Source organism: Lycorma delicatula, chromosome 3 (assembly GCF_047948215.1).
Source record: "Lycorma delicatula isolate Av1 chromosome 3, ASM4794821v1, whole genome shotgun sequence".
NCBI classification, from domain to species: Eukaryota; Metazoa; Arthropoda; class Insecta; order Hemiptera; family Fulgoridae; genus Lycorma; species Lycorma delicatula.
In genome coordinates this window covers 166,176,248-166,200,980 of record NC_134457.1, presented here as the reverse complement: position 1 = coordinate 166,200,980, position 24,733 = coordinate 166,176,248, and the positions used below count along the sequence as shown (strand labels likewise).

The following is a 24,733-nucleotide window of genomic DNA, read 5'->3' as shown; positions in this document are numbered from 1 at the left end:
TACAGTAATCCAAGGACGGCCACAAATTTTTGTCCGAATACAATACGTAACATTCTTTTGGATTCGATATCGAATAAGAGATTCTTTAAATTTACTTGCTACTACTTACAAAACGAACAATAGCCTACACAAAGTAGCTTAAAATAAAAAATTCCAACACCTTAAATAGTACAACTATAGTATTAATAATAATTGTTATTCGTTAAGTTTATTTCTCAAATTTCATTACCGTAAACGGTTGTAATAAATTAAAAGTAATGGTGTTCACCTTGCAGCCAGTTCCTATGATGGAAAGAGTTAAAATATTACTTTTAGATATTTCGGTGTATTTATCGGGTATTGTAACGGTAGGTTTTATCTCCTTAGAGAAAAAGACAATGAAATTATTCTTTTCCTTTTCAAAATCTTGCTATTCTTGAGAACGGATATGCTGTCTTGAGCTTATTAATAGACTCATGTCAGTTGCCAGGTAACCTACAAATCGATTAGAATAAGTAACAGGAAAATTCAAAACTAAAATATATTGAATATAACTTTTAAAAATAAAACGAAAAGTGGGAGTGGAATTTTGATTTGAAATTTTTTATTATATCCTAATGTGCACGTTGCAATCTGTTCAATTAGCGAACAATAAGCATCCCGTCTCCGTCACAAATAAGATAAAAATGATATGAACGATATGTAAATGAAGTGCAGTCTTGCACAGACTCAGGATGACCATTCCTGTGACTTTTGTTTAATTGAGCCTTAACCACTGAAGTATAACCCACCGGGTTGGTCTAATGGTGAACGCGTCTTCCCGCTGATTTGGAAGTTGAGAGTTCCAGCGTTCAAATCCTAATAAAGGCAGTTACTTTTATACGGATTTGAGTACTAGATCGTGGATACCGGTATTCTTTGATGGTTGGGTTTCAATTAACCACACATCTCAGGAATTGTCGAACTGAGACTGTATAAGTCTACACTTCATTTACACTCATACATATCATCCTCACTCATCCACTGAAGTAATATCTGAACGGTAATTACTGGAGACTAAACAGGAAAAAAATCGCCGAAGTACACCGGTATTCACTGTCTAGAATTAAAATCCGTATAAAAGCAACTAATTTTACTAGGATTACTAGAAATCTCAAAACCTTCGATTTCGAAAATCAGTTGTAGTTGTTAAACAACTGATTTTCGCCGACGAGTAGACCGTGGCGAGCTATTTAAAATTAGTTTTTGTTTTTATTTGAAATCAAAAGATTTTTTTTAAACTTATTTGAATGTGTTCCCAATTCTTCCCCCTGTTTAACCCTTAACTTTATATTTTGAGTTTAAACGAACATCGACATAGGCGTACATATAAACATACGTTCGGAAATCCTGATTTATATGAGATATATAGCTGGTACAGACTACTGTAGAAAACATTTAAAGATGATTTACCGGTTGAAAATTAACATTAATTGTAGTATTGTGCATTAATTGAGGAACAGGTATTTTATAATTAAAAAACACAAAATTTAAACATGCTGAAAAATATGTAATTTTCTTTTCCAAAAATGATTATAATGTTAATTTTAACGAAAATTATTTGTATCTTGTAAATAACCTATTAGTGTACAGGCAGTTTAAAGCTTTTTGAACACTCTAATCGATTGAAATTATTGAATTACTGTAATTGATTTTACATACAGTATTTTATATATATTAAATTAATTCATTAATTGATGTAACATTAGAAAAAATAATTCCCCACGCCATATCATCTTTACGTAAGTAAAGATCTTCTCTGTAAGTAATAAAAAATGCATCATATTCTATTTTATAACTTATATCGTATTGAGTAGCTCAGTTTGGTAAACGTAACGATCCATATCTTATTGTATCTCTTTAACCGTGGTAATAGAATGGATAATTGTACGGATAAAATGGGTATCCGTAATAAGCATAAGGATAATAAAACGATTCTGCTGTTTTAAGTCCTTCTTTTGGTACTGCAGCTGCTACTGTTGAAGAAATAGTAACGGCAAGTATTGTTAAAACCGCAAAAAATGCCTGAAAAAAACAAAGATTTTTTTTTATTTATAGTTATTAGTGTATGTTATATAATTATATATTTATTTATTATGTAGAATAAAAGAAATAATCATAATATAATATACCCTAAATAAGTAAGTTAACAATTACAAATGATCACAAGAATAAACATAAATACTTTGATGATGCGCAACTTAAGAAGAGAGGCCTCGTCCTGAGTATCAATGTTAGGTTCATGTGTCTATTACATGAACCCGTTTTAATCGCCTTACATGTTCTCCATTGTCTAAGAGGTTAACAGTTAGATAATTTACGTGGTCGTTAAGTCTTATTTTGTACTTAGTTGCAAATTTTTTTGCTGGGCGCAATACGAAGTATCATCGCCCCGACACAATATTTATATAGTATAAAATTAAATATTAAAGATTAAATTAAAAAATAAAACCCAGTAATATAAAAACACAGCATAAATGGTAAACTTCTGTAACGTATCCTAAAATAGAAATAAAACCGCAATGAAGTATTTCATTAATAATCTAAATTAAAACAATAAAATCGCACTGCCATACGCCAAACGGCATAAATAGTTGAAATATACTACAGAAACTCAGATATTTTGATATTAATGGGCGGTCCTAAGAACTCGTAAAACATTCGATAACATTATCTCATTGTTTCTTACGATATTTCAAAAGTTAGCCTAGTTTAAACTTCCGACGCAATAGCGCATACAGACCACAATCCACAAGGATATGGTGTACAGTTGGCAGTCACAGCGAATACATACGGGTGCTTCTGAGTCATGAGATACCTATGAGTGAGCCAAGGGTGCCCTATTCGCAAACGGCAAATAATAACTTCCTCTCAACAGCTACTCCTACATGAGGAGTTCCACGATGATACAATTTCCTTAACAGTTCGAAGTTTATTGTTGTGGTAGCATTCCATTCACTTTGCCATTCGTCACGGATCACCCTCTTCAGAAAACAGACAAGATCATCAGAAATAACACGATTAGTGAAAGGAGGGTGGAAACAAACCTCTTTTGCCGCACTGTCAGTGTGCTCATTGCCTGAAATTCCAATATGGCTGGGGATCCAGCAGAAGCTCACAGTTGTGTTATGCTGAGTTGATTCAGAGATAAAAGACTATATATCACAGACGATAGGGTGTCTGGAGTACTGTCAATAATCGCCTGTAAGGCATTCATAGAATTTGAACAGAAAAATAGGTGTCGAAATGTATTGTAAATCGATCGAGTCCCTCTCGAACACTCGGTAGCTTTATTCATGAATTTCGTTATTCCGTACGAACCATGGTGTCTGTGTAATAAATCTCACAGATTTATTCTGTAAACGCTGAATAACCTCTATATTGCTGATACTTGCCGTACCCTAGGGTTGGATTCCATGTTTTCAAACCGGTTTTAAAATTAATTAGTACAAAAGTAGCTTGTTACATACAGATAGTTGCGATTTCTTGCCTAATAACCAATAAAGCTCCTTAAATTTAATATATAGTTGTCTCCTTTTTTCCTTGATGTGAACCTTCCATATTAGACAATAATCTAGGTGAATACATAAATGCCGTTCACTTTCAGATCGCGGGATGTAACCTTCATCTAAATGAATCCCCGGGCATTCATCTCTTCTCATCGCGAATGCCATGTGATTCGATATTGCTTGATCTTTATTTTCCATCTCTTCAACCACTCGGCTAGAAGGTCTAATTCATATTGTAACTTAAAAGATAATTAATGCACAAATAAACAATCCGATGTAATATTTAAAAATTTTTAAATAGTTAAAACAAAGAATGAGAAGGATCAGTTTCAAGAAATTGTATAACCGTTTGAAAGAGAAAGTCAAAGAAGAAGAGGCCACGATAATCGGGATGGGGAGTGAGAGGAGCTTATCATCGCTATTTATTCGATGATCCCAATTCTGGAAGACTTAGTGCTAAAAGTAGTTTTGAAAACGGAGATAGTACGAAACGTATCAACAATGAATGTTAGAATGACAATGCTAGGAAGGGGGGAAGAAAATAACAATTAAATTAAGATAATCCTAACAGAAATATAAAATATTGCAAAAACTGACAACTACTTCTTTCATAAATGAAAAGATTGTAAGACGAACTGGGGCACACAGATGTTGTGTTTAAAAACAAGTGAATAAAGAGACAAAATATAAAATATATAAACAAATATTTGAAAATTATTAGAAAGATTGGAGAGATACAATAAACCGGTTCAATGATAAAAAAATAGGTTAAATATCGTTTTTATTTTTTCAAAAACATGTCTCATACACTTATAATTGTCTATGAAAGATGGACGTATGTTTGTAAATATAAATATGTAAACTTATTAAAAAATAATTTTTTTATATTGTAAATATAAACAGTTTATTGTTTATATTGTAAAAGTTTGATTAAAACTCAAAAACTTCTTGGTCTGAGTTAATTTTATGAGGTTATATTTATTGAAATTTTAAGGTGGTTTTAGATGTAATTTAGTCAAACAACGTTATTATTGTGTGAGCAGCAAAAATCTTAAAGAAAGAACGTATTTTATTTTGCAGTAATAATTTTTTTTGTGGAAATAGACAAAAATTCGTATTTTGATTCACTGATTATATCGTTTTTTATAAGAGATAGTTGTTTGAATCTCTTAATAAGATTTAGAAAAAATAATAAATTTAATTTTGGTATTTCATTTATTAAAGTTCAGTAAAATATATCTAGATAGCAGTTAATAATTAGAAAATTTTCATATGTACACGATTGATATAATTTTTAGTAATGAGCGCTTCCTATATATTGTAGGAATATGTAATAATATTATTACTCAAAATAATAAATTATTATTTAAATTTAAAAATAATAATAATAATTAATAATTTAATAATAAATTATTATTATTACTCATAAATAAACATAATAATATTTATCTCTTAGTAACTGTTGAGGTGCATTATATTTTCATGTATTCTTAATGTTCCATATAAAATCACAGCAAAAAGTTTAATTTCAGTTTGGGTCTATTAACTCGATTTATGAATTTTTACGCATAATCAAATTAAAATATATTTTAACTTGAAGAATTTAATACTCTTTTAACTGTATACAAAAAATAGATACGATTGAATTCTTAGTAATGTTCTATATTTCTTCATTTTAATATTTACTAATGGGCTACCCCACTAGAAGAAAAATAAAATTTTTCTTTGTTTTCCCTCTTCTTTTGTTGTTTTGGGTTTTTTCTTTTGTTTAAACAATTAAACTTCTTCCCTTTTGGTAAAACTATTTTAAGTTACCTTGCAAATCCATTCCACAAAAAATTTCAAGCGCTGAAAATTAAAGGTGTTTCACTTAAACTTTCTTTAGATTTTCTACGGAGGTTCCTACCAACCGTACCACGATAGTTTTGTGATTTAACAATTTATAGGCTGTGAATGAATTTTAGTAAAATATTTCAGATTTGAAGCAAATATAATTTGAAAATATTTTACTATGAAATATTTTTCATAGGAAAAACAACTTTCCTATTAGTCTTATTAATTTCATAGGAAAATAATTTTCATTTGAAGTGTTGAAATGTTTTTCAATTTTTTTTATTATTATTTTTTTTTTTTTTTTGAGTGAGGGTTCTCTTCCGGGTAGAAAATTTTTCCGATTTTAATAAATAAAATTTCGCCTTTCCAATTAATAAGTTTCTCGAAGAGATCAGTAAGAGTTAAAACGTTTTTACGTATATTTTAAGGGGTACAATTTTTAACTTAAAAAATTTAATCTTGTTAGTTACAAAGTCAAATTTATAAGAAAAATCAAAGATAAAATTTCCCCGTAGCAGATAAGACATTTCTTCCCTAATTTTTAATGATTTTATTAAAATCCTCACAAACAGATTTTTTTAATTAGCTAAGAAACTCGTACCGATAAATTTTTTGTAAAGTCTAACCCCTTAGATATATACAGCACAGCATTCCTGTAACTTATTTTTCTGCCCTTCACGAATTTTTTTGAAAATGTATGAAATAATTTTCCTAATTTAGAAGCTTACACAACAAATTTAATTAATTTAATTAAATTATTCTTAATATATAACCCCACGTAGTTCAACAAATATTTGCATACATACGAAAAAATTTTGTGATCCAGATTTTAGGGGTTTTTAATAATTTTACTTCCTTATTCGAAGTAAAGAAAGTATTGTGATCGCGAAAAATTTCGGTTTTCAGTTTTTAACGGAAATATCCATTTTGATCCCTGAATCCATTTTGACTCGTTTCGGCGTGACGTCTGTACGTACGTATGTATCTCGCATAACTCAAAAACGATTAGCCTTAGGAAGTTGAAATTTTGGATTTAGGACTGTTGTAACATTTAGTTGTGCACATCCCTTTTTGACTGCAATTGACTGAACCAAAACTGTCAAAAAAAGCCCAAACTCCAAAAAATTTGGATTTTGAAATTTTTTTAACTGCAGTAAAAAAATAAATAGTACCCTAATTGAGAGCTTTTCAACGATATATCATATCATAAGTGGTACTTATTTTCACTGATTCCAAAGTTATAGCTAAATGAAATTTTAATTAATGAAATATTTGGATCTTAGATGGGGAAGGCATGTCAGTTCGAATCAGAATCCTTTTCTTAACCTTTTTTTTTTAATTTAAATATATTGATTATTTAATAATTATTAACCTCTGATTGTAAAAACATTACCATAAATAATAATTCAATAACAATAAAAAAAAGTATGAAAAAATATCAGAAGTTATTAATGAAATAAAATTTTATGTACTTTTCATTAAAAAAAAAAAAAGTGTAATCTAATTTAATAGGCGTACAAGGATGTCATGTAGTGCCCACATCAGATTTTTGTGCTACGTACTACAAACATTAAACAATAAGAATACACGGTTTTTAGAACGTATTAAGATAACCTGTGATATTTGTAGAATATTCTTAACTGTTATTCAGAAAGATTTATTTATTCAACGTAGTATCTAAATATTTATTTATCTAGATGTTAAACAGTCTATTCTATTCAGTGACATTAAATAAAACAGAAATAAAAAGCAGAAGTCGAGGTTATAAAAGAAGTAAAAAATAGAATTTCCGAAGTATGAATGAAATTTATAAACACGTATATCATTAATAATTTATTCATAACAAGAAGTTTTTCATAACTTATATGGAACCGGTGAAAATGTATATGGTAATGTACCCTTGGATTCTGAATTTATAATAAAACAGTATTACTATAACAGGTTTTACATGAAATAGTTAAAAATACATTCACAGCAGATCTCTAGCAAGTTCCGGGGAAGTGAAAATTAATTTTTTTACTCCATTACATCTAATCAATAAAAGTTTTTACTGAATTTATCTGAATTTTACAATTTATAAATGCATTAAAAACGATAACTATGTTTTAAAAACATTATGATATTAGACGCGTTATATTTTTGCCGATAGGTTTGAAGCTTAATAATTGTTTTCACGATAATGCTAAAAAATTTAAGGATAGTCTTGTTTTACACCCATTTAAAGTTCTGGTAAACTGCAAATTCATTTCATTACTAAAATTTGTCTTCAGAAATCTGAGGGAAAAGTTTTATAGTACCTTTTTGACTCTTAAAATTAAAAGGATTTTATGTCCATAATAATAATTAGATGATAAACATATTTCTAAAAATGTGTTTTTTTAAATATCCAATAACTGATTTTTTTATTCACATTACCATTGCGGCACATTTTTGAATCAACAATTCTCTTTAGCAATTGACTATTTTTCACGCAACAGCTCTTTTAGTTAGGAATAGTTATTTATAGAATTAAAGGCAATAGTATGTTAACTTGGATAGCCAAAAAAATGTGTAGTGTAACTAAAAATAATCATTATCATAAGCGGTGCAAAGTAAAAAACAAAAAAAGAAGATTAATAACTTTTATTAATTTCTGCAAAGTGGAAGATACTATAACAAAGCGTACAGTAATATCACCTGATTATAACTACTGTTGTTATTGACTTAGAAAACAAAAATAAAAGCCCAGATGAGTCTTTTCCAGTCAAAAATAACTTTATGACATCCTAGATACCTAGGAGAGCATCAGAGTCACCGTCTAACGTGGAGTCATCCCAGAGAAAAAACGACACAGCTTAACATTAAGTTCAAGGAGATGCGCTGTTTGCTAGGCAGGGATCATAACTATCATTACCTTTTTTCCTGTTTAACCACTGGGAATCACCGTCAGATATTACTTCAGAGGATGATATGTATAAGTATAAGTGAAGTGTAGTCTTGTACAGTCTCAGGTCGACCATTTCTGAAATGTGTGATTAATTGAAACCAACCTCCAAAGGACACCGGTATCCACGATCTAGTATTCAAATCCGTATAAAAGTAACTGCCTTTATTAGGATTTCAACGTTGGAACTCTCTACTTCGAAATCAGCTGATTTGCGAAGGCGCGTTCACCACTAGACCAACCCGGTGGATAGCAACTATCATCACCTAACAAGCAATTGCTGTACTCAGCGGTCCTTACACGATTTGGAACTACGAAATCTAACTGTCGGGTACGATAAGCGAGAGTAACATCAAAGTTGTATAGCATTCCAGAACAAAACCATTGAGAAATATAACAGAAGCGCCGTGTTTTCTGTTTAAGAAGAACTCAGGAATACATAATTATCTCGGGTTGCCAACCGTTCGAAAAGAGATACGGCGATTTAGTAAAAGATACAAATTGAGGTTGAGCAAATAATATGTGAACTGGCTAACCCCTTGTAAATAGCGAGAATTGTAGGCGCCTAAACTGCACATATTACATCTGTAAGTTCTCAGTGATTTAAGGTGAATCAGCTACCTTAGGTGTGCATCGTCAAAATTCTTGGTTTAATTTCTCCACTTACTTTTGTTGGTTTGTTTTATTTTTTCACTGTTATTTTGTTTGATTAATTATTCTTTGTGTTACTGATAAGACTATTTTTTGGTATTTTCTTTGTTTTTTATGTTCTGACCTTTGTTCTTTGATCAATTTTCTTTGGACTCACCTTTGTATGGAATTATTTATGTTTAGTATGTATTTATTTATGTAAACTGTATAAGATATGTATGTATACATAATCCATCTTTTGAGGAATTTCAATAAAAACCTCTCTCTGCATGTCTTTTTCTATTCAAATTTATTTATTATTCCGGTAAACTGGAACCGATTTTAAATTAAACACTGCGGCAAGAAAATTAAAAATATATCACTTCACGTGCTATGTCCTAATTTTTTTTTCATCAAAACGAATGTGCTCAGGCTTTTAATCTTTCTTAAACTAAAATACTCGTATTATTCTTTAGGACATTTTTGGGTTTAATACTTATTCGAAAGATCGGGTTAGGTTAAAAATAGTCAAATACTACTACTACTTTCATTTGGTTTTGTTAAAGAAAATGTTGAATTAATTAATGGAATTTTAAGATAAAAATAACTGTAGAATAAACTATCTCATTTTTTATAATTAAAAGCAAATTATAATCGTTAAATTCATCGGAAATTCTACAACACGTACGTACCATAGAATAAACACATATTAAAAAAGTACGTAAAAGTCTTTAACTATACATCTCTTGAGGTTAATACAAGAAAATAAATACCATGATATAAATATCTAGATGACTTTTACATTGAAATAGTGCATAGTAAAAATACTTAAAGAAAAATTAATTGATATACTGAACTATAACACACGTTTTTTAAGATCGCACTTTTTAAATACTGTAATCAGAATTGTTTTTCCAGGATGCCTTACAATATTAACTTTAAAAAACGTTTTAAGACGCAGAAAGTTACAGTATGGTCGAAATTTAACAATTATGATATGAAGTGTGAAAATGAAGATAAATCGTTATGTATATTATATATTTCTTCTTTCTCCATTATCTAACAGGCCACGACTCGATTGCAATTATTTTAACTAATTTTTTATGGTGAGAAATGCATTTTTTAGCGTATGAAAAAATGCCAAGTCTGACAGGGATTCGAACCAAGAGGCTTCTAGATGAAATGCAAAGATTTCCTCATAGAGGTCAGCAACTTATCCTTATTACGAGCCTGTTAGATACCAACCCCTTGCTTTGTTTGCAAAAAAAAAAATAATAATTTTACAACGATTTAAGTACGAAAGAATTAGCTCATACATCTCTCCAAAGAAATGTTTCTTTTCATTTTTTTTGGATATGAGTTTTTTTGGATATAAGGTTTGGCCCCTGATTACTTATCCGGACCAAGTCTTATGAAAGTTGAACTGGATAAAGCACTATTAGTTTTAACCTGTCTCTAAACATACAGTAAATGAAAGGAAGCTTTTCGTTCCGTTCTAAGTAATTAATGAAATACCTTATTGTTAAATCTCAAATTTCATGGCAGTGATTTTCAATGAAAAATTAACTTGAAAATTTTCCTTACAATTTCAATGTTTCGAAAACATGAAATGAATTTTGAATTTGCTATTTATTAATTTCCTCGAATTAGGATAATAATTTCTTATTTAACACTGAAAGCAGTAATTTTTATGAATTGGTGAAAAATTATAAATTATATCTTAAAAAAATTCATTACAAGGCAGCCGAACAAATTTTAAATAATTATACGTATTAAGATTTTAAACAAAATTAAAATTATAAAGGCATTAAAATTTTTAACTAAAAAGAGTACCTACTTAAAAATAATTTCAGTGGTGTTTTTATGAGTTATCAAGCAATTTAAAGAAAAAGTAAAAACCCAAAAATAACTGTGGAATGGATATTTAACTCTGAATTTGTCCCATTTTTTAAGAGTGCTACAGAATACAGAACTTGGAGCGTTCCAAGTGGTGATTTAAAGAAACCAAAATTCTCAATAAACCGTGGAAAATAATTTATAAATAAAATTATGTTTAATTCTAATTAGTACTTGTCAGTGCTGATAATATTAATTATTATTTTATGAGATGGCCTGTTCACTTTTATTTGTGATTTTTGAGACAAGATACATTTGGATACATTTTTAATGATCCGTTCAATATGCGTATTTGTCTTAAAAGATTAATTTAATACGGAATCACTTAGTACTGATTACGTAACAAACATAATTACAGAGTAAAAAATACAATCCAAGATAAAAGGTTAGTCTACTGAAACAAATTTATCATTTAAATCATTGACAGTTCTATAAAAAAAAAAGCTAGAATAGTTTTTTAAATTTAAATTAATATTGAAATTATGACACATATTCTAATTAACAGAATTATACTCTACACTATTAATAATATCATTTTAATATTTATGTAAGGATCCCACATACACTCACAGCCTACGTATAATTTGACAGTATTTTACTGTCAAAGCAAATCAAGTAATATAACAAATTAATGTAATTTTTACCTTTATAAATGGTTTTATTAATGAGTTTATAAATAAACCTCTATGTACTTGTATTTTTACGTTTGAAAAGATTCAAATAATAATTAAAAGTTAAAAGTAAGAAAATAAAGGTAAAGTAAGTAAGGTTAGATAGTAAGTATTTGAAAAGGTGAAAAGCAATATTTTCAGGTACTAACAGTTGATTTTCGGAGAGAAAGGTTCTGAGGTTCGTTTCCTATTAAATGCTAGCTGTTTTTATACGGATTTGAAACTTTACAGTGGATACCGGTGGTACTTTGGTGGGTTTTTTTTTACCTTCTCCCCCGGGCCGGATCCTGCAGTTAAGTATTATACAGCCCAAGGGAGTATCCTTTACTCTAACGGGCCTTCACGTCTCAGCCCGCCGGTCGGTCTCACTTTGCGCCCGTCTCAAACCTCCAGAGTAGGATCCACTAGGCCCGGCTATGCCGTCTCTGGGTCTCCACTCCGAGAGCCGGGACTCAGTCAACATGCCATTGTCTGTAACGGGGACATCCCGAGTGGGGCATTCCAGCCGCGAAGAAGAACTCGGTCTTCTTCGCTCAGGAGTGCGACAGTCCCCGTGCCTCATCGTTACCTTGGTGCCTCATCGGTACTTTGGTTGTTGGGTTCAATTAACCAGACGTCTCAAGTCAATCAAGGATGGTCTTATTTTACTACCCAGTTAGTTTTATTAATTATTCAACTTAATTTTATTTCCGAAATTTTTTTTAAAAGATTTAAACGCTAAAAAAATGTTGTATTAACCGCCCTTGAACCAGTTTTTTCTTTTTAACTTTTAAAAATAACCATTCCTGACCGAAACAGTTATTAAATAGAAAATGGGCAACAACTTAACTCAGAACCTTCAAATTGAGTGAGGACTTTGTTTAGTTTAATTATTAAGCAGTTAATAAAATAGGTTTTATTTTTTTTTACATTTTTGGCAGAAGTGGTGTTATGTTAAAAGGTTGTTAAAAAACGGTATTTTTTCAGTTAATAAATGTAAAAATGAAAAATATTTAATAAAATAAATTAAAAAATAAAGCAATAAAATAACGCTAAAAACGTAAAAAAGAAAAATTATTTTTAATTCTGTATATTCACCGTTTTAAAATGTTAAGGGATAGCATTTTTAACAAGTTAAGGGATAGAAAGTCTTTAACGATTATAGATCTTTAATTTGGCGACTTCAGAAACTAGAAATTTATAGAATTGAATTATATTACTCCATTTAGTCCATTTTCTAAGTCGATTAAAACTTACTAGAGAATACTTAAAGCGTTTAAGGTAAATTAGTTTGTATTTTATAAATTCGCTAATCCTGCTCTGTATTTCTGAACTTAGGCGTTCGACTGGAACCGGTGTATAATCACTTTAGCGGCTGAACTTTGTATTATTTATTTTCATAACACCTGAGTATTATTAACAGAATTTTTACTCTTTAACATAATGTATGCATTGTTGTTGATAAGATAATAATTCCTATTATCTTTTCTGCTCACTATAGTTTCTATGTTTACTACTGCTTACCTTAGCACAGCTTCATAAAAGAATGAATCTAAGAAAGGTAAGCAATACTAAATGTAGAAATTAATGTATAAACTACAGATTATTTACTGACTACATTCATTACCGCTTCAAAAAAGTGATATTTGTTAAATAACTAACTTGTTTTCTTCAAAGAACTCCATAAAAAAGATCTGATGTGGACACCATATGACTTCCTTGTACGCCAATTAAATTATATATACATATTTTTTTTTTTTTTAATGAAAAGTAGTAACATTTTATTTCATTATTAACTTCTGATATTTTTTCATTTTCTTTTTTTTATTGTTATTAAAGAATTATTCTTTATCGTAATTTTTTTTTACAATCAGAGGTTAATAATTATTAATAAATCAATATATTTAAATTAAAAAAAAGAAGATGTAGTATGATTTGAACCGATGTGCCTTCCCCTTGTAAGATCTAAATATTTCATAAATTAAAATTGTATTTGGCTATAATTCTGGAACCAATGAAATAAGAATCGATAAGTAAGAAGAACAAATGAAAATAATTACCACTTGTGATATATCACTGAAAAGCTCTCAATGAGGGCTTATTACTGCAGTTAAGAAAAGTCCAAAATCCAATATCAAAATGTTTTTGGATTTTGGGCTTTTTTGGAGACTTTCGGTTTAGTCGACTGCAATCAAAAGGAAGAGCAAACAAAGGAACAACTAGATGTTACAACAGTCCTAAATCCAAAATGTCCACATCCTACGGGTAATCGTTTTTGAGTTAAGCGAGAAACATACGAACGTACAGACGTCACGCCAAAACTTGTCAAAATGAATTCAGTGATGGTCAAAATGGATATTTCCGTTGAAATCAAAAACCGAAATTTTTCGCTATCACAATACTTCCTTTACTTCTTACAAGGAAGTAAAAAATGTATATATATATTATTTGTTGATTATTATAAAATGCTTTTATTCACGTAACATACATTTTCATTTGAAAATTCTTTATAATTTAGAAACAGAACTGCATAATTTATCAATAGAACTATCAGGTTATCCCTCGGATATCTAATCTTATTCATTACCCAGAACTAAACCCTCAGTTAAAAGTTAAAAAATTCTTCAGAATTTTTTTTTATTTATAGTTGCATCAACGTTGAGTCATTAGCGACTTAAATAAAACTAAATGTTCATAAACAGCAAACATTGGATAAAAAATATCGAAACAGGAACATGACCACTAGACTATTTTCACACAGTACTCCGTAAGGGATCTCACGTAAGTAAACCCGTTAAATTGAGTTCTTCAATGAAGTCCTTCCTCAATTAAGAAAACTTTTTCAAGTTTTATTAACTTTAATTACTGTCTCTTGAAGTTTTTACAAAACCTCAAGCACCATGAGTCACAAATAAACTTAATCTGCTTGAACTTTCAAAAACGTTTTGTCAAATTGAATACAATTCTACTTTCTTTCATTTGTATCTCTTTTGAATTGTTTTTTCTGTAACAAATTTGGGTATGTAAATGAAAAATGTTACACAAAGCGAAACGGATTAAATCGTCTGTCCGAATACATTTTAAATAAAGTATATCCTAAGCGAATAAATGCCAAAAATTTTGTTTTTTTTTTTTCAAAAGAGAGTACACCGCTGATAAACACTTCATATTAAGAAGTACCAGATATTATTTCTACGAGTTCTGTCATGTAAATCTAGTTGGAATAAGTTTATTTTTCAGATATCGTTAAAACAAATTGTATCGTTCAGTTGCAAAGGTAATCCCACAAAAACAAAATAAAACCCAATTATGTCGGAGTGGTGCAAATTGTTAAGCGATTGTCTTCCCACAGAAGATTGATAGTTCGAATCAGTTATATTTTAACACTGAACTACTCCTCCATACTATCCTCTCGTGTATCATTGTTGTTGGTTTGTAATTAGCAACACATCCTGCCCTGGCGATCAGTGGATGTTAGCTCACAGGTATAGTTCTTACATGAATAAGGAACGCACCTGCCTACGGAACTCAAATAAAGAAATTTGCTCTAAATATCTGGAGATTTCCAGAATATCATACGAAGAAATTTATCATCATACATAATTAAGATAATGAGAACTGAAATAAAAAAAAATCCCTTTCGGTGCGCCGGAAGGCGGAGGTAGATTTCACGGGTGCTAAGTAGGGGATAAAAAAGATTTCCACCTTAAAGTTAAGAAAAACTTCAAATTTACTCAATTCGACAATGCTGCATGTGACAAAAAGTTTCACACGTTTAACATACGAAAGCCCCATCTTCTAACAATTCCAGTAACATTTTTGTCATCCCTTGCTGTAAGGGTTGGTCATATCAAATATTGTTTCAGACAAAAGTTTTAGGAAATGTTTACAGGACTAACTACTACTACTTTAAACCGATTCGTTACTGTGCCTATTAAGGAAGTATGATTTTTTTGTCTTCGAAACCCAATTTTTTCCATCCCCTGGTCAAATGGTTGGTGATGTCAAAAAACTTTACTTATATAAGTTTTAGGCCCTTATACAAACAATAGTGGGAACTTTAAGCGAATTAGATATTTTACTTAATAGGAAAGTTATAGCGATATTTTTTTTCGAAAAAGCCCCTCATTTCCCCCCCCCCCAGGTCCGATATTGGCCGCTAACGAAATCGGCGAAATTTTGGGACGTGTTATTTTTAAAGAACAATTTGAAAGTGATTGGCGCAAAATTACGGCAGTTATCGTGTCCACGAGAAAGTAAAATAAATCTATATATATATATATATATATATAAACCTTTTGAGCTGATGGTGGTTTTGGGGGTCTGGGGGATATGAAATGCGAAGATATGTCAAAATTTTCCGGAAGTCGAATCATGGTACACATTATAATAGGTAGCTTTCTTATGAAATCTACCTAAAAGTCACTGAAACAAATTAAATATTATGCATATATTTAATAAATAGCACTCGCTACATAAATTAATCCGATCGTCTACGAAAATTATGGTATAACGATAACATCTTCTATTAAGTTTGTGATGTTTGAAGAACGGTTTACCCAATTTTAATAAACGAAATTCTGTTTTTTTTCACTAAATTTTTGTAATAATTACGTACTATCTTTTACAGAAGGTTATATAAAATATTACTTCACGAAAAGTAACATCAAAATAAGATACACTCTCTGTTTAAGATCTGTTGCTCACCAAATAATTTCATTATTATCTAAATAAAACAATTCTGAAATTTTGAAAAAAAAATCGTTTAAAGAATCATTCAGATTGACCTCTCAGGTCTCAGTTTTAAGGGAACTTTTGACATAAGCAACCAACCACACGACTTCATATTTATATAATTTTTACATGGAAATAAAAATGTTTGTCATACCGTCAAAAGTTTTTAAGTTTTTTTGTCATACCGATAAAATTATAACCTCACAAATGGCTAAATTTAAACTGGCAATGTTGTCAAACGTTCCCGGAAACTTCAAATTAAAATGTAACCCTTTTCTTAGAGACAAAGAAAATCTAACATGAGATCAGTTGATCTACGGTATTCTTCACTGAAACGGTCTACTTTTTAAAAATTTTTATATGTATATTACCAAATTTTATATTAAAAAAAAAATAAGTAAATCTTTTTTAAACTCTTTACCATGAGAAAAAAAAACAAATATTATATACGCATACTGTTGCTTAGACCTAAATATACTTACAATCAATTTTTGCATGGTGTCTGTGTTAATACAACGAGCTTACTGAGAATCTACTGAACAAGTTGACTTAGTTGAACTCAAACATCAACGTTGTCTATTATTATTTTCTATTTGAAGCCCATTAATTTATAGTGCAATTTGCAGAAAGAATGCAACTTGCATTTCCTTCCCCCTCCTAACATTTTTTGTGTTGTTATTGTACCTACATAACTGGCAAGTGCATATTGTATTTATCTATTTCTTTATTACTATTACAATTATTATAATCCTATTAAATAGTTATAGTTGAATTTATCTAGATTTATTTATTATTCATAATAAACTACGCTTTTTTTGTAGTAGTTGTTCTGATGGGTGTGGCAAATTTAAACAGAGTTGTTTTACTTGCGTTAGATATCAAACAAAGTATTCTAACATATTTCTGTTTAATATACGTTTTTTATTAACACAGTAACTGACATTGACATGTGTTGTTTTCATATAGAATATTATGAATAAAAATAATAATTATAAATTTATTAAAAAATAATAAGGTAATCTTTATCAATGTATTTATTCTAATTTATTTTGTTTTTGTAATAAATTTTTTAAAAATCTCCAATAAGCAAGGTAATGGAAATCATGTTAAATAAAATTAATTGATTTTAGTTAATTTAGTTTTGATTTTAATTTTTAAATAATCACTTGTTTTGAATTTCTGATTCATTTTTAATTAAAATATAAATTAATATTATCACTACAGGAAAAATGCAAAAATAATAATATTAATGCATAATAAATGTATTTGTTCATTTTTATTTTACATTGAAATTACTAACACTTGCGCATTAATAGTGATTTACGTAATTAACATAATATTCTACTAATATAATTAAGTTAATAGTACAAGGAAAACATTTTTAGACAAAAATAATTATTCAAGGAGAAATAACAAATACACATACTGTATGTTAAATTTTTTTAGGGAAATAGATTTGAGATACAGATAAAGAAAATTTATTTTTAATTTGAACAAGAATTAGGACGATATAATTAGAATTAAAAATAAGGAAAGGAAACTATTGAATAAAAAAGAGAGATATAAATAATAGAATAAAGCCTATTTCCATTTCTTATTAATTTATATTGGAAGATAGCTAGGAGAGAACTTCAATCCGATAAGAGTTATACAGAGATAATAAAAATGTCACCAAAAAGAAAATGAGAAATTAAATATTAAGATAGAAGAACGTAATATGCCAGAAATGTAAAAAAAGAATCATTTAGAGAGTAAAATTATAAAGGATATACGAAGTAAAAAGATATCAAAAGTGGTCTGACGCTAATCATTAGAGCTTTTAAGCAAAACATAAATTTAGGGATTGGAAAGGCGAACAATAAATACAGTTAAACGATTGTTTCTAGGCCTGTTTATATTCACACATTACGATAATCTTGGCGAGCAATATTGCCATATCACATAACATTCATTTTTTTACTTCCTTATACAAGTAAAGGAAGTATTGTGATCGCGGAAAATTTTGGTTTTCAGATTTCAACGGAAATATCCAATTTGACCAGTTACGGCGTAACGTCAGTACGTATGTATCTCGCATAACTCAAAAACGATTAGCCGTAGGATTTTTAAATTTTGAATTTAGGATTGTTGTACCATCTAGTTGTGTACATCTCCTTTTTATTGAATCGACTCGAACAAAAGTGTCCAAAAAAGCCCAAAATCCAAATTTAATAAAATTTATAAAAAAAAATATTGTTTTATTATTATTAACCTCTCACTGTTAAAAAAAATTTAAACATGAATAATAATTCAATAACAAAAAATATAAAAAAAATATGAAAAAATATCATAAGTTTTTAATGAAATAAAATGTTATGCACTTTTCATTTAAAAAAAATGTGTATGTAATGTAATAGGCGTACAAGGAAGTCATGTGTTGTCCACATCAGATTTTTTTTAATATTCTTGATAAGATTCTCAAGGTTTCATTTCTTTTTAACGTTATTTTTAAATATTCAGCACAATCAGACAGTTAAATATGTAAGCTGAATTAAATATTTCATTACAGTTATTTAATCCAGTAGCACAATCTATGTACGATCTCTTTTTTACAAAAGCAAATTGTGTATCAGTTTGGTGTCCATTATTATTTTTTACCTTACTATTCACAAATTTCCGGATGCCACAAAAAACCTTGCAGCGTTACTAATGGAAAGGGAACCTCTCTCTATATACTATTCTCTATGTAAAATCATTTGTCTTTAATTTTGGCTAAAGAATTAGTATATGTAAAACTATCAGTATAAGCCAAAATTCAGTTAACCGTAATCTGGAAATTTATTAGTTTTCAAAGATGATAAGTTTACTTAATTAGAAGAAATGTACAAGAAGATTTATGGTTTAAACAAATTAGATAACCTGCGTAAAAAAAATTTCTATTAGGAAAAGTTTCATTCCATTCTTTTTAAAAAGGTTCATGTCTTTTACATTAATACGAGATTCATCTAAATTTCCATTCTTGAATATTAAAATTTATAAAAATTTGTTTTTTAGGTACAGATCCCATTCAGCCCCTTGTTTTTGGGGCCTTAGAAATTTATTTATCGGATAATTAATTACTTCTATAAGGTGAACCAATTTGGTGGAATGTTATTTAATAAGTATAAAAAATTAGTTTTACTAAAAAAAAATATGAGAACTGTGATTTTTGATGAAAAAAGCTGGAATATATATAGCCAAACATTTGTACTAAATTAAAAATTTTTCGTCAACAGATTTTCTAGATATGAGGCAGAGACTGTTTAGAAATAATGTTGAATAGCCCTCACCCCTAAATCTGATTGAAGTACAGTACTTTCATTATACTAAAACTCAGTTTTCTACAATACTAAACAAAAAATCAATATTAAAAATGTTAAAAGGCTCTAGAATGAGCTCCCAAAATATATTTTTCTATTATAATTTTTTTATTATAGAATATAGAGAAAATGTTTGAGCAATTTTCAAGAATTTAGACCCAATTCAGAGATATTAAACAATGTACAGACCAACAGACATATGTGGTTTTTTGGACTAAGGTGGTGTTGAAACATCTACATTTGCAATCTAACCAAAAGTTTTGGCTGATTGTTACACCTTCCTTCAATAGCTGTACTGTTGCAACAACAATAAATCTATAGTCAAGAATGTAAAAATATCAAACCCTTACTTAAAATATAATTATTTTAATTTTATTACTTCTTTAATACATATAACAAACTTTTATACAAAGAAAAGATGATTTATGATTAAAATTATTAACTGATTAAGAAAGAGATAATACTATTTCACAGTCACTGATTTTTAATCATAATTTTTTTCTTTATTCTAGGGAATAACCAGACTGATGAGATGAAAAGAAAGTTTGTTACTCTTAAAATTGTAGATGACAATAGTTTTACGGATTGTACTAGATGTAGGACTACAATGTTATAGAATATAAACAGTTAGGTCTCCTCGAATAATGATACTCCAACTCAAATTAATTGAATTGAATTAATTTAATTGAAAACTAATAAAAGGTATTTATTAAAAATCAAAATTTAAAAAAATAATCATTATCAAGAATTTTATTGTTGGAAAACTAAATGTATTAACTGTGATTGAAAAAATTAACAATTAAATAATAGTAGGGAGCATTAAATTTTTTTTTTGTAAAAAGTTTTTATTTTAAATAAAACATTAAAATTTTATCTCGTTTAAGTTCATTACTGTAGGAGTTATTTCAGTATAGATGAAAGTTCATGCTGCTTTTTTTCTTGAGGTTATTATATTTTTTTACCTTCTTAAATGAGGTGCAGTGACCAGCCCGAGTGGAAAGTTTAAATGATTTAGATCATATTTAATTAACTCTCCAGTTTCAATTTTCATTTCCTAAAATTTTATAGCTTACACACCAATTGTTTATATTTTCACATTTATAAACACAGGTAAACATTTTTTTAGAGTTTATAAGTTTTGATTTTTTTTTGTTATTACATTATTTTTTAACAGTGAATTTTTTTTTCGGTTTTGTTTTGATTTTCCTCTTTAATAATTCCCTTGTATCTAGTAAAAAAATTGTTGGCAATAAGCTATGTCATTAAATCTTCTTTACTAACTTAACTCAGTAAACATTGTGGGAAGTGAATTCCATGCGGTAAGGATTACCGATATCAAAAGTAGTCTGGCGGAATTGGCAGCGTTTCAGAAGTCCAGGAGTCAGGACTCTTCTTGATAGAACGGTTTGAAGGCTGAGGAGGTTGTTGAGAACTATCAGAGATGAGACATTTAAGGAGTACATAGGAAAACTTTCTCACCTGAATGGGGATGGATTCTCCTTATGGAAGGCTATGAAGGTACCATAACAATCCCCAAGAACACTCCCCCCCCCTTCAGAGGCGTACTGGATCATAGGCGAGGACTGGCAAGAAAAAGGTCGATTTGTTTGCTTCACACTTAGAGGTAACGTTCCGATACCACGATGAAGAGGGCCCGGTGATATGGATGTTAACGACTTCCTTGAGAGCCCAATACCAATCAGCTTCCCGATTAAACCGATCAAGGGGAGGTACTGAAATTAAGTCAACCAAGGGAGGCGACTAAGAAAGGCTCCAAGCTTTGACTTAGTGACGCACAAAATGCTTGTCATCCTACCCCTTAAAGGCATCGAGTACATTAGGAATCTGTTTAACGCTGTTCTGCAGACGTCTTACTTCCCAGTGGAATGGAAGATGTTGCAGGTGATTATATTAAAACCAGAGAAACCTTCACAGGGAGTTTCTTCTTACAGACCAGTTAGCCTATTACCAGTATTACCTAAAGGGTTTGAGAAGCTAATAACGCACATTCTTCAGCCAGTGTTGGAGAGTAAGGGGATAATTCCAGACCACCAGTTTGGGTTCAGTTGTGGCCATTCCACAATCGAATAATCTCACAGGATCATCAGTGAGAGTAGAGAAAATTCTGTTCAGCGGTGTTCTTAGACACCTAACAGGCTTTTGATAAGATATGGATACCTGGTTTGCTCTGCAAGTTAAAACTACAGCTTCCTCAACCCTGCTATCTAGTCTTGCGGAATTATCTTGAGGGGCGTTTTGCTCAGGTGAAATATAATGACGAGTTTTCAAGAATCTTTGAGTTTGGGTCGGGTGTCCCTCAGGGCTCTATGTTGGGCCCTGTGTTGTATTCAATATTGGCTGCGGACATTCTAGTTCTGGAGGATTGCATCATCGTTACGTTCGCCGATGACACTGCTATCCTGGTCGTTAACACAGACCCTGGCCTAGCCTTGCAGGACCTACAAATGGCGCTACACCGTGTCTGGGCGTGGCAGAAAAAGTGGAGGATTAAGATTAATCAGGGTAAGTCGACGCATGTCACATTTTTCATGGAGAGGGTTGACTGTCCCGATGTGTCCTTCGATGGTGACTTGGTCTCACAAACGGAGACTGTGTGGTACCTGGGACTTCACCTGGATCGTGTCTGACCTGGAAGTGTCAGACACTGAACCTCACATCAGTGACGTGAGGATGATGCGGAAACAGCTGAACGCAAGATACAGGGACTTCATTGGCTCCTACAGAAGGACTCAGGTCTCACGTTATCCAACAAGATCTTAATTTATAAGGCTATCCTGTACCCAATCTGAACGTACGGTGTAGAATTTTGGGGAACGGCTAGTACTAGTATTAAGGAAATTATACAACAATTCCAGAATCGTTAGCAAGGGCGTTTTTGCAGAAAAGTAGCAAGGGCAATTGCTGAAGCGCCATGGTTCACGCGGAATGATGAAACTCACGATTATCAGTAGCTCCCGTCGTTTCGTGAGATTGCACGGCACCGCAGTGTGAAATACCTGCGGAGGCTTGAGAATCATGTAAACCACTTTGCAATTAATCTACTCGATAACAGCAGAGACGTCCGACGGTTGAGTCGTGCCCATGTACTCGACTTAGGGTCTGCGTAACAGTTTGTAATAAAACATCGTCAAGTTTAGTGATGTATCTAATTTCTATGTTACTACTCGTTCTTTCTATTCTTTTTTTTTCTTTTTATTCTTTGTTATTAATATTTGTTTTTTGGATTATGTGGTCCTTAAATTAATGTTTTGTGATTTATGTGCGAGTTTGAAATTTCATATCGGCACATCGGTTCGAATCCGGCTTTATTTCCTTTTTCTTAACTTTTTTTTTTTAATTTAAATATATTGATTTATTAAAAATGATTAACCTCTCATTGTAAAAAGTTTTACAATAAATAATATTTCAATAATAACATTAAAAAAAAATTATGAAAAAATATCAAAAGTTATTAGTAAAACAAAATTTTATGTACTTTTCATTTTAAAAAAAAAATGTATATATAATTTAATAGGCAAAGAAGAAAGTCATGTGATTTACCATCAGATTTTTTAAATTTTATTTTGATAAAATACAAAAGTATATAAAACGTTATAATAATTTCAACAGCAGTGTTTCATTAAAAAGTAATAAAACTGATATGAAATAATAATACACCTTGATTTTTTATCCTTTCAAGTTACTCTAATTAATCATTTATCGTCCAATTATAACTGGATAAGAGTATACAGGTGAATAATAATACGGGTAATGCCATAACGGATAACCATATCCGTAATAGAATGATTCAGATCCTTCCAATGACTCTTCAATTTTCTCATTTTCCTTTAGTCTTCCAACAATTACAACACCATCACAATATGTAATAATTATGGATGACGCAATAAACAATAATACCACCTGAAATAGATAAAAGACTAATTAATGATGATAATATGATTAAAAGAGATATATATTTAATTAATTGATTATAATTAAAATAATATTCCTTTTTTCCAGATACCAGAAATATTATTTATTACAGATAGGTAAAAAATTCGTAATCCTTTGTACATGCAAAATTCATGTACAAAATATTGTGGCACGATAATCTCACAAATAACATTCATGTATGAAATTTTGTACCTTGAAAATCTCCAAAACTACTACATAAATTTCATTTAAATTCAGATATGCTGTAATAGTTTATCTTAAGTTCATAGAGAATTTGATGTAGATTGGTTGTGTGATTTTTGAGTGACGCTCATTTGTCCCAAAAAATTAAAAACATTTTGGCTCGAAAAATCACCAAAACTTTTAAATAAATTTTAATAAATGTATATTTCTTGGGCAAAAAATATATTACAAAATAAAATAACGAAAATTCGGTCTTTTAGTTTTGGTATGGTAACGTTTAGCTTTTAACTATGGTAACTAAAGCACATAGACCTTTTGACGAGGAAAACTTTACAACTTAATTTTGTTGCCATGGTGACAGAAATTAATTTAATTTTTAATTAGTTTTTCTTCTTTAATGAATATCTCTAATTGACAACTTCACCTCCAAAAGGGCTAGGGGCTCTGTCTATCGCTTTAAACCTTCCCTGGGATAACACCAATGTGCAAATTTGAAAGAAATCGGTAGTTTGGTTCTCGTGTGATAGTGGTTTGTGGTGTATGTTATACACAAACAAACTTTCGATTTTATATATAAGATTCATGTAAGTGTGTGTGTGTGTGTGTGTGTGTGTGTGTGTGTGTGTGTGTGTGTGCAGGTGGATGGATTTGGTGTTTGGGTGGGTGTGGCTGTGGGTGCGTGGTGCGTGTGTGTTTGTGCGCGTAAATGTCTGTAAGTACATTCATTTGTGTTTACAGCACCACATAACAGTATTTTCACAAAAAATATCATAATGAACTCATGTTCTGTTCATAAAACCAGTCCATTACATTTTATATTATTACCTAACAAAATTAGGCTTTAATATCCGAAACATGTAGCAGCTACTTTTTTTTCATGTTTTTGTAATATGAATTAAATAACGCAAACACGTAAAAATTTAATAAACTTATTGTATTTCTGTATATTAATATTTTCTTCATAACCTATCGTAATACTAATCTACGTTTTTAATTTTTGTTAAAAATGACTTAAAATATGTGTTAAATAGTATTTACAAAAAAGTAGCTCATAAATGGTACTAA

At 29.9% G+C, this 24,733-nt stretch overlaps 1 long non-coding RNA gene across 1 annotated transcript; it reads right to left on the bottom strand.

Annotated features, from left to right (window-relative positions):
* Positions 1-1,507: 1,507 nt before the first annotated feature.
* On the bottom strand, positions 1,508-16,897 carry LOC142321014 (uncharacterized). The gene is made up of 2 exons (XR_012755547.1): positions 16,676-16,897; positions 1,508-2,043 (listed from the first exon to the last, which is right to left on the bottom strand). It is a non-coding gene; the product is annotated as an uncharacterized LOC142321014 (long non-coding RNA).
* Between the last annotated feature and the right edge of the window lie 7,836 nt (positions 16,898-24,733).